The sequence below is a fragment of the Camelus bactrianus genome, chromosome 34 (assembly GCF_048773025.1).
Source record: "Camelus bactrianus isolate YW-2024 breed Bactrian camel chromosome 34, ASM4877302v1, whole genome shotgun sequence".
NCBI lineage: Eukaryota > Metazoa > Chordata > Mammalia > Artiodactyla > Camelidae > Camelus > Camelus bactrianus.
In genome coordinates this window covers 11,626,773-11,638,843 of record NC_133572.1, presented here as the reverse complement: position 1 = coordinate 11,638,843, position 12,071 = coordinate 11,626,773, and the positions used below count along the sequence as shown (strand labels likewise).

General features: G+C 37.8%; 1 protein-coding gene across 2 annotated transcripts in view; it reads right to left on the bottom strand.

Moving 5' to 3' along the window:
- The window catches only part of PIK3C2G (phosphatidylinositol-4-phosphate 3-kinase catalytic subunit type 2 gamma), a 266,594-nt gene that overhangs the window by 12,239 nt on the left and 242,284 nt on the right, over positions 1 to 12,071 (bottom strand). The window lies entirely within an intron of this gene.

Below are 12,071 nucleotides of genomic sequence, written 5' to 3'. Positions count from 1 at the left end.
CTGACTTCTGCCTACCAGATAGCACCATCCTCCCAGTTGTGACAACCAAAAACGTCCCCAGACATTGCTAAATGTCACCTAGGGGGGCAAAATTGGCCCCAGTTGAGAACCACTGATGTGGATGACTCCCAAACAAGAATCTCTAATTCGCTCCTAACATCTCAGGCTAGCGACCTGTAAATATTTCCACAGGCACCTTTATATAAACTCTAACCACAATCTATCTTCTATCCTTTTTCACCACTCCAAGACAGATTTTTCCAATGTGTTAATTTGTATTAAATGATACTATTTCTTTTCTCCAGCATCTCCCCGGTCATCGATCTTCAAATCCAAGTACGCGCCAAGATCAATATCCTCCCCTTTTGCCCTGGTGCATCTGCCACCACAGATTTTTATTCCCTAATTAATTATATTAGGCTTTAATTACTTTTTTATGCCCCAGTCTTCCCACTTTATTCCTTCATCCACCCCGTACATCATCACTGTTGTATTTAACCTTCCTGTAAAGCTGCTTTGATCCTGTTGGTTTACTTCTCAAAACATTCAAGGATTCCCTTCTGAGGAATAAACTCCCAATCAGAAGGGAGGGGAGAAAAATTTTGTATACCAGCCTTCACCAAGCATTTAGCAACTAAAGGTTTGGGTTTCTGTTTCCAATTAGTGTCTTTGACAAGACCCTCGAATATCCTGGAGCGTTTAGAATAACAGAACAATTGAAATCAGGGATGCAGGAGATCTGAGCAGCACACTTTGTCTGCTCAGCAGCAGCAAATGCAGACGTAGATTTCTCAGGTCTTTGACAGAATCCTTCCTGCTGCTCTCCCCCAACCCCCCCCAAATCAGCTGTCTTAGCAACATTTTTTTTTTTCTTTTTTGACTGGCACTATGTCCCGCTCCTTAAAGATCTCACCTGATTTACTGAAGAAATCACTAGCTCTCTCTTCATCAATACTTCTCATTTCACCTTTTGCCCTGATGTTTATGTGAATTAAACTTTAAAATGATTAAATAACTCCTACTTGTCTGTCTTACCCTAGGATTTTTACTCTGGTAGCATTTTAGACCTCTACAAAGACTTAGCACTTTGGGGACACAAAGTTCTTCGTCTGAGGCTTAGTCTAAACAAGAAGTTTTCTCGTGTCGCTCAGAGGACGTTTTATTCACGGTGCACTGAGGTCAAGAAGCACTCCCACTTTATTCCAGAATTCTGGCTAATATTTTTTACTATGCTCAGAAGATGATGTGAAGTCATCCAAATTTCATTTTGTCGCTCATACTAACTCCAAATTTTATATATTCTAGATTTTCTGTTAAAATACTTATTTTCTATGTTTGAAAATAGTTTTATATATGTATTAGCTTCCTTATAAGAAATTACTTAAAAGGAAAACCCAGGTCTTGTTACCCACCTCCGCTCCCCCCACCTTTCCTTTAGGCTTTGCTCCAGTGTTTACTCACTACTCTCCTACCCTCACCCTCATTTCCGTCTTCCTAAGCTTTCAATATATTTCTGAGACTCCAATTAAAAATTTAAAATCCTCACTTGAGATTGGGCTTTCCCGTACTTTATTCATTTCTTCCCTTTCATAGCCAAGGCTTCCTCTCATAGCATTCCCTTCCTTCCTGGAAGTCCTGTCTGTGGCGCAGCACCTGACAGACAGTGAGTACTAGATAAACAGTTACCAAATGACTGAGTGAGCGAGCTATTTAGTCATAGTGCATAGCTCTCTGAACGTACTTCATGGCTATTTGTTGAGTCATTATTTATAATACAATATAAAAAAAGAAGTCTTCCTAAGTTCCCAATATTTCATTCGTGTAGTTTCTCTTACTTATTGTGTATTTCTTACTGTAATACCAAGCAGCACAGAGCCCACCGCAGGGTAAGGTGGATGTGTCCTGGGGGCTGCTTCCGAGGTCTGTCCCAGGTGCTCACCCCAAGTGTTCAGCTGCTGGAAGGCACCCCTCTGCCCGAGCTGCTCTTCCCGTGCGCGTCGCTGCATCAGGAATACTCGCGTCAAGGTCTGTCTGTTATATCCAATACCCTAATGGCCCACTTCTAAAACTTTTGACTTTATCTCATCTCTCAGATCATGTTAGACAATTAGACTTACTCCCCTTTCTTACCCCATCTTGTTCCTATGGGAGCTAGGTTCGACTTGTACCATAAGTACTTGTGCTCGGTCTCAGAACGACTCCGTGGTCACCATTCCCTCTACGTGGAGACGTGAGCTCTGACTGCTGTCCTCTTTTCCTGAAGCCTCGTTTACTCTTCTGTGATGGTCCTCCCCACCTCTCTGGATTTCTCTAACTCATTAGAAATCTTGACAATAAAAACAGCAGGCTATTTAAATCTCCTTCTAGGAGCTCATGATGACCTGACAACTTCTTGGGGGCCTAACAGATGGTGGAGTGTGAACTCAAGTCATACTTTTGTGCTACATTCCTGTGCCCCCTCTCAGCCTCCTACAGGTTTTCTCATCCATGTCCCGCTTCGTGGAGTACATGGAAGAAGCAGAAATAGGTACATTCACTTCAACTGGAGGAGTGCCTTGTGGGGACCCTGGCGTGGAGGCAGGGGGCTGCACCCACTTAAGCACCACGCACTCCCTGCAGGGGAAATAAATATGTCACATGCATGTTTGCTGCTAGTTTTTGAAATATATGTAGGTGCTTTTGTTAACCGAATTTTAATATTTAAAAGCACTACTGCATTTACAGTAGTTTAAAAAACTATTTTGTATTTAAATCTAAAAGCTAGCAAAAGGACTTTAATGATACCTGAGAGATCAATTTTTTTTTTTAAGTTTAATAAGGGGTCCCTTTAGATGAAAAGATTAGAAATGAAAGCTTTAGGAAATTCTTAGCATTCACTGGTGGAAGAGACTTCTTTCTCAACTGGAGATGAAATATAGGGGATCCTTGGCTTAGTCATTACTTTAAGTTATAAAAATTAAAATGTATGTATACTAACAAGTCATCATTTACAAGGTTGACTTCTAAACAGTATTGGTAATAATTAAAAATACCAATTTTCTGCCTCCATTTCTTGTCGCAGACTGCAACACAGCATTTCAAATGGTTTTCAGTGCTACTTTGGTTGTTCGTATGATGAATGAATAAAAGTACCTTGAAGATACAGTTAATTTGTCAAAATTGAGAAGGAACTAAGCGGTAGCATGTTGGTATTAAAAACAAAGCACAATATAAACCATTTGTAAAGTAAATAAAGCCATCTCACATTGTAGGGCATGCCAGCAACCCTGCAGTATTTTCATATGAGTGTATGAGGAAGATATTTAATTTTCACACCTATTAATAATAGCTACCACATAATGAATATTTACGTTATTTAAAGCGCTCTCTTAAAATAAACTTTGAACCAGTATTGTCTTAATTTTATCAAAGAGCTTTTTCTATAAAACTTATGTTCCTAACCACTACCCTATATAGACTACAAAGTATGCAAAGGAAACTGTCAAATTCAAATTAAGAGCACCTTTTGCATCAAGTTTTATCAGGAATGTGATGAAGGTACATGGTTTAAAAATACCAGACACTTTGGAAACGTCTGTAGATTAATTCAAGGTTTAATTGTATTTAATAGGTTATTATCTTCCTGATGAATAATTTATGAGAATTTTCCATCAAAGTTTTTTTAACTTAAATGTTTCCAATCATGGGATAATATAGGCTTTGGTAGGAATCGACTGATGATGATTAAGATGTGATAGGACTATCAAAACCAGAGGTCTATGCCAGAAACAAAGCAACATAATAAAAAAGCATTTTCCTCATCATTGCGCCTGCCAAATTGCAACTTTGGTACTCAGGCTAGCCATCCTGAAGAGCCATCATGGTATAAAATGACAATGTGGAATAAAAGTATAGAAGTATAACAAAGGTGCTTGTGAAGTATGGTTTGCTATATGCCTCAGTTAAAGAAATGCTGGAACGGTCTTTTCCAATTTTCCTGGGTGTGTTACTTCATATAGAATGGGATGATTTCAGGTCTTCATCAATTTAATTAGGGCTGTCTTCTGCTTCATTTCATACCAATTTAAGCCTCTAATAGAGCTCTTGTCATCAATAGGTGATTTCCAATCATCTTTGAAAGAAAGTCAACTCAAAAATCAGACTACCATGTGTCTAGCACTTTGGGTGGCCTGTGAAAGGACACAGAAAAGTGATCGAAGTTGTTTCTGCTTGCAAAGCAGTAACAAATTCATTGGCACAATCATCTTGTCATATATATATATATATATATATACTTAAAAAATTTAATCCTCAGCTTGGTGTAGTTAACAGCTAGACAGAAGTCACAGGCTAGCAAATAGAATTCCTTTGCTGACACAATTCATGTGAACTGAATTGCTTCTAAAACTCCAGAATTCTAATTAAGATTCCAGACTTTATCACCTAAGTGTCTTGTGAAGTTTGAAAAGGTTTTCCATTTCTCAGTCTTAATAACATGTAACAAGGAAGGCATTAAACCTCATTTATTTTTCGCAATCTACTCAATAGCAAATGTTGAAGAACTGTTTGTGAGTTAACTGGTAATTAATTTTTTTTTTTGCAGTTGCACTGAACCACTCTAAATGATTTCACATTTCTTAACCCTTAGCCTCTAGCCTCAAGTGCTGAGAAAACTCTACAAATGAGAGAGAAAGACTATGTTTTGTTAATGATTACTGAGGAATTGTGAAGAACAGAAGAAATACTAGAAGATTAGATTTATGAGGTTATATTTGACAGTATGAGGAATAGATGGATTACAAAAAGCAGAAACTAGTAATTTAGAGATAAAATCTAAGAGTTTTTTACCCACATACTTCAAATATTTGCCTTGATCCTGTCCAACTAAACAGTTTTACCATGATTTAAATAAAGACACAGATATATGATGTACACATATCAATAATTGGAGTGTTCTGGCCAATATGCTAGATCAGATAATCAGGACTGAGTTGTAAAGGGCTGGAATGATGATTAGACCTTTTGACTCCCTTTACCCATTTCACCCACCCATCCCCACCTCTGGCGGCCACCAGTTTGCTCTCTGTGTCTGTGAACTAAGTTTTATTTTGTTTAGATTCCACATACAGGTGACCTCTGAGGGTATCTGCCTTTCTCTGCCTGACTTAGTTCACTTAACATAATGCCCTTAAGGTCCATCCATGATGCTGCAAATGACAAGATTTACTTCTCTGTTTTGGTTGAATAATATTCTGTTGTATGGATATACAACATTTTCTTCATTCATTCATCCGTTGATGAACACTTAGGTTGCTTCCATGACTTGGCCATAGCAAATAATGCTGCAATAAACATGGAGGTACACACATCATTCTGAATTAGCATTTTCATTTTCTTTGAGTAAGTGCTCAGAAGTAGAAATGCTGGATCATATGGTAGTTCTATTTTTAATGTTTTGAGGAACTTCCATACTATTTCCCACAGTGGCTGTTACTGATTTACATTCCCACCAACAGTACAGAAGGGTTCCCTTTTCTCCACATCCTTGCCAACATGTTATTTCTTGTCTTTTTGATGACAGCCATGCTATACACGAAGTGATACTTCATTGTGGCTTTCATTAGCATCTTCCTAATGATTAGTGATGTGAAGCACGTTTTCATGTACCTGTTGGCTATCTGGATGTTTTCTTTGGAAAAATGTCTTTTTAGATCATCTGTCCATTTTTTACTTGGATTATCTGGTTTTTCGCTGAGTTGTATCAGGTCTTTGTATATTTTGAACCTTAGTCCTTTACCAGATACATGATTTGTAAATACGTTCTCCCATTCATGCCTTTTCATTTTGTTGATGGTTTTCTTTGCGGTACAGCTTTGTAGACTGCTACAGTCTCAGCTGTTTATTTTTGCTTTTGTTGCCTTTGCTTCTGGCGTCAAATCCAAGAATCATCACCAAGATCAATGTCACGGAGGCTTTTCCCTGTTTCTTCTAGGAGTTTCATGGTTTCAAGTCTTACATTCAAGTTTTTAATCCATTTTGAGTTAACTTTGGTGTATGGTATAAGACAGTGCTTCAGTGTCAGTTTTTAGCATGTAGCTGTCCAGTTTTCCCTGCAACTTTTATTAAAGAGACTGTTTCTCCTTATTGTATATTCTTGGTGCATCTGCCATAAATTTGTTCTTCTTTCTCAAGATTGCTTTGGCTATCTGGGGTCCTTTGTGGTTCCACACAAAGTTTAGAATTGTTTGTTCTGTTTCTGTGGAAAATGCCATTGGAATCTTGATAGGGATTGATTCAATATTGATTGAATCTGTAGATTGCTTTGGGTAGTAGAGACATTTTAACAATGCTATTTCTTCCAATCCATGAGTATGGAATATCTTTCCATTTATTTTTGTCTTCTTCAATTTATTTTGATGCCTTATGGCTCTCTGTGTACAAGTCTTTCACCTCCTTGGTTAAATTTATTCCTAGATATTTAATTATTTTAAGTGCAAATTGTAAGTGGGGAGATAGTGAGTGTCCAGAGCTGTTGAATCTTTAGAGCAATAATACTCAGCAGGAAATAACTTTACTCTTAAGTGAGACAGATGTGATGATCAAACATTTATCACTTGATCATTCTCAGTTTAGTATCAAGTATTACAGACAGCAGAATTTACAGAGAAAAGATATTCAATTATAAATATAGCTTAAATCAAACTACTCTGCATTGTGGCTTTTTTTTTTTATAGTGACATACACTTAAGCAAACATTTACTTATTTAACAAACATGTATTAAGGGCATAATATTGTATGAAGCATTATAAAATACACAAAATATATTTCCCCCAGTTTTTACAATAAGTAAATTTTCAATACAATTGAAACTACAGGATGAAGAAAGATGATAAAAGTTTCAAGAGCTGAGATAAAGAAGTAAATATCACATGGATGGTATATAGAGTAAATGTAATAGGAAGCCAAAGAAGGAAAGATCACTAGGAGCAAGAGTGGTCCAGGAGCTCCAGAAAGGGTGACAGGTTTAAGCTAAGCCTGGAACTTGAGTTGGATATGGAAGGTAAATAGAAGATAAATAGAAAGTAAGACACAGTCAGTTAGAATGACTGATGTATGTTTGGTCAACAAGTAAAAAACCATCTAGAATATAAGTTTTGTATTGTGGATGGTGGATATAAAAGGCAGGTTATAGCTAGACTATGTAGTATCAAATGTTAGGCTACGAAAATTTAAATTTACAAAGACTCTATTAAAAATTTTATTGACATTATGAAGACGGAGTTTTAGGTAGAATAGATTAAAGTAGAAAGCAAGGAAAGGAATATCATAGCAGTCAACCAAAACAATCCACAGATGAATTAACAGAGAATATAGAATCAAATTTTGATAATAAATGTAAAAGGAAACTAAAAAGACTTGTTAATGATTACATATAAGAGTATTGGAATGAGTTAAAATACAGAAAATAAATTATAGAGGAGTTTTCATCAGGAGTTACTTGAGGATGGGGTAATGATTTTTTGAAATAAGCAGTTTAGAGTGAGAGCTGGATTTAGTGGAAAGTAGAAGACTGTAATTGTTGAGTTAAAGGAGATGGCAAGATATCAGAGTGAAATGCCCATGAGGCAGTTGAAAATATGTAAATTGAGTTCAGAGAAATATTAAAAGTAGAAATATAAAGTTAGGAATAATTCACATAATCTTTGAAGTCTCAAGACTGAATAAAATTTCTTAGGAAATTAGTTCAAGGTAAAGCCCTGAATACTGCAAAATCTTTACATATAATGGCTAAAGATGAAGTCAACATCTATTAAGCCACTATGTCCATTGTCTAGTTTAAATTTATAAGAGCAAAGGAGGCCTCAGAAAGAGATTTAGAGAAGGTTCAGATGGTGAAGTTTCATGGAGAACCTGAGAACAGGAAAGTTCTCTCCCATCAACCAGCTACTGTTTGATCGCAAGGCAGGACCTGGGAACCAGCCGGACTGGGGGCCAGCCAAGCCCATCAGGCCACCCAGCGTAGGCAGCTCGCCACAACAGAAGGACTGACACAGACTACATAGGGGTGCCCTCTAGAGCATACAGCTCTGCTGGTGACGAGAGTGGAGTGTGCTGCCGGGATGCACAGGGACATCCCCTCCAGAAGGCCACTTCCCCAAGGTCTGGAAACCTAATCAACCTACCAGATACACAGAAATACAGCAAGTTAGGCAAAATGAGGTGACAGAGGAACATGTTCTGAATGAAGGAAGAAGATAAAACCCCAGAAGAACTAAGTGAAGTGGAGATAGGCCATCTACCGAGAAAGAGTTAAGAGTAAGGATTGTGAGGATGATCAAACAACACAGGAGAAGAATGGACGCAGAGTGAGAAGTTAGAAGTTTTTAAAGGGATACGTAGAACATTGTTACTTTTATGGTCGGATAATGCCATCATCTATGGTTTATTTTCACAGCCCCCTTTTGCTATCTTCACCAAATCTATGCGTTGTCTCTTCTGTTCCAGCTAGCACCACAATTCACTTGGTGCTAAGCACAGCACTCATGTTGTATGTTCTATGCCATTTATAGGGTAACTGGCCAAGGGAACTGTTTCTCAAAGTGTGGCCCATGGACCACTTTGTCAGAGAACCTTCTGAAACGCTCATATGTGGGAGAAGGAGAGAAGAAAACAAGTCTAGAAACGAAAGAGCAGAGGAATCCATGAGACCAGGAGACGCCTGTAAAATGCAGATGCAGAAATCTCAACCCCCACTTACAGAATCAAAGTCATTGGGAGTTGCATCCAGGAATGTGTATTTTAAAAACAAGACTACACATACATACTGAAATTGTAAGACTTTTTTGAAATAAAAAATAAAATGTGATAAAATTTTAATGTGTGTGTGTGTGTTTGTGTGTGTGTGTGTGTGTGTTTGTGTGTGTATGTGTGTTTAGCCTGGTTTCCTGCTGTGTTTGACTACTTCTCCATCTCTTCTGTTAATTTTCCTACAGGAATGGTTTTCTGCCATTTTGTGTCTTATGAAAGGATTAAATGGCTCTCCATTTGAGATGTATTCTGCTTTCCCTGATAGTATGTGCTCCTCATTGAAATGACTTATTGTCCTGTTACAGTGTAAGAGAATGGTGTGAGCATATTCAGTACCAGAAGGGAGTCTGGCATCCTTGTTTACTTTTAGAGCCTTCGGGAATGCTCTTACTCTGGAGCAGGGCAGGAAAACTGTAGAAATGACACAAGACTAGGGGAAGCCACAAGACGAGGAGAGGCATCGCAATGCACAGAGAGACACACATAGAGAGACACTGCAGAAGTCGGTAGAAGACAGCATTCTAGAGTGGGCCACATGGGAAAACACCAAAAAGATCTTAAAACACATCTCTAAATGATCTAAATGAGTTCTTCCATGCTTCTCTGTTATAGAAACTGAAATACTATTTAAAAAAATCTTGGCCAAATTTCTAAATAACTGCATTACTTTGTCAGTCTCTGTTCACTAGGATTAATCACATTGTGCTGCTTTGAAAGGGAAACATTTCAGCAATTTTGTTTTAGCTTGTGAATTCACAGGACGGAAGAGATTCTTAGAGCAATGCTCCAAAGATTTAATATAAGATAAACAATTCTTTTCATCAAACTTACTATTAAATATAGCAGACAGAACTGCAGGCAGAATAATTCATTTCAATATTAAAATAAAATCAAGCACAACTTCTTCAGTCTGATTACTCAAGCATGTGAAAATACTAAAGGCTAAGAAATAAATAAGAATTAGTTACAACTTGAAATGAGCAAAGAAAATATGTTGAGAATTTATAGATAGATTTTTTCCTGTCACTTACATTATAATGTTTTCTGTGCCTTCAGATAAGCAGAAGAAATACCACAGTCGTTTAAAAGAAGCTATGAAAAATGCAAAGCTTGAGAACTTTGTTGTGATGATTTTGGAAGATGAGAAAGACCTTAGTTCTTAGTTGTCTACATTAGAAGTAATTTAACATTCTTTCATTTGACAAAGTATTCATTGAGCACCTTCTATATACTTGGCCCCGATTTAGCCGTTGGGGTTGCAGCAGTGATTCAGGGCAGTGGAGAAAATAAAAACAGGAAAGGAAGTTTGGAAGTGCCAACCAACAAGGGTGGTTTTGCAGTTTTACACATGGGAGGTGAGAGAGGACCTCACTGAAAAAGTGCCAGTAAAACATGTTTAAGACATGTGAGATTGAACCATGAAGAATTTGAGCCACGGGCCTGGGAAGAGCCTTCCAGGTAAACTGAGTAGCAGGAACAAATGTCCTGGGGCAGAAACATGCTTGCCATATTCAAGGCGCAGGAAGAAAACCACTGAGGCTGGTGTGGAGTGATTCAGGGAGTTCGTGGCAGGAGGTGAGGTTGGAGAGGCCAAGAGGGTCCATACTTGGCTTTCACTGTAAGTGATATGAGACTCCTTCCCCTGAGGGCTATGAGAGAGGAATGACAGGATCTGACTTTTATTCTCAAAGGAATATTCTGGATGCTAGGTTAGGAAGAGACTAAAGAGAAATAAGGGCAGAAGCAGGGAGACCCGCTGAGAGGCCCTAGCAGTAATTCAAGTGAGAGATGATGGGGGCTTGAAAGAGGGGTGGCAGCAGAGGAGGTGAAGCATGATGGGACTCTTGATTTATTCTGAAGGCTGAACTGACAGAATTTGCTGATAAACCGGATGTAGTTTGTGAGAGAAGTCAAAAGGACTGTAAGGATTTTAATCTGAGCAACTAGTAGGATGAAGGTGCCATTTAGAGATGAGAAAAGCTGCCAAAGAAGCAGGTTGGTGGGAGGGGCAGTAATCAGAAGTTTGATCTGAGGTCTATTAAGTTTGCGATGCCTGTTGAATTTCTCCTGGAGTTGTTGAGTTATCAGTTGTCCATATAACTCTGGGTTTTAGGGAGACTTCCCAGCTAGAATTGTAAGTATGGAAGAAAAAGACATGTAAGTGGTATTTAAAGCCAAAGGGCTGGAAATAAAAAAAGAGAAGAGGTCCAGGAATGAATTTCAGGGCAATGTTAAGAGATTGGGGCGAAGCGCAGAATCAGCAGGAAGCTTGACTTCCTTATTAACAACTTTCTTTCCAAAGGGCAGGGACAGTGTATCAGCGCCAGTGGCCCTAAGTGGTTTTTAACGTTTCGTAGGATTCATCTGCTCATCTTCCATTTGTCCATAACTTGCTCTAAATCTTAAACTCTTGCTCTTTCTCACTTACTCCCCGCCATGACGCCTGCATCACATTCGTTTTGAACACAATTACTGGTAGTGCAACTTCATCTGAGTGTAAAATGCATTTTTGAAAACTGTCGAAAGTAATTTGGGGATTTATTTGGTGAATAAAATGGGTGACCAAGCTGGTTAATACCACTTTTGATCAAATATTAGGCATGGTTATTGATGACTATTAATATCAGCAAATTTACCACGTGGTGGTTCACATGCCAGATTGAAAAGCAGTGTCAACAGGCACAATCTAAAATGTTTTCAGTAATGACATCACCGAAATAAATCCATGAACTCATTTCCAAAAGGAGTATTTTCAATGAACAATTATATAACATACACATATATAAGTTATGTTAACATGATTAACACTATTTCTAATAGTCTATTATTTTATTGCGTACATTTATATAGATGCTTAAAGTCCATGACCATGCATATAGCTGTAATAATATTGAGTTGAATCTTCATTTCCCAGCCTAGAATTTCTTAAACTCATGTTCTCATTTAAGATGATTAACTTATCAAAAGCAATTGAAAATATTTTAAAAATGAGTAAAAGTTCTACAAAGACACATTCAATAATATTTGCCCAGCTCTTACAAAAATTGTTGATTGTAAACACCAACAAGCATTCTTGGGTATCTGGCTAATAACTAGATTTGTAAAGGATGGTTTCCCCCAAAAATATGCCAAATATTTGTTCAATGAGCAAAAATTTATTAAGTTCTAGTGTGTTCTAGATGCACGTCATGTTGAGAAGAATTTGCTCCTTTAAGTCCTTCCAAGAGCATCCTTGGAGATTTACATGCATAAAGGAAAGAGCCAAAACAGTGCTTCTGACTTT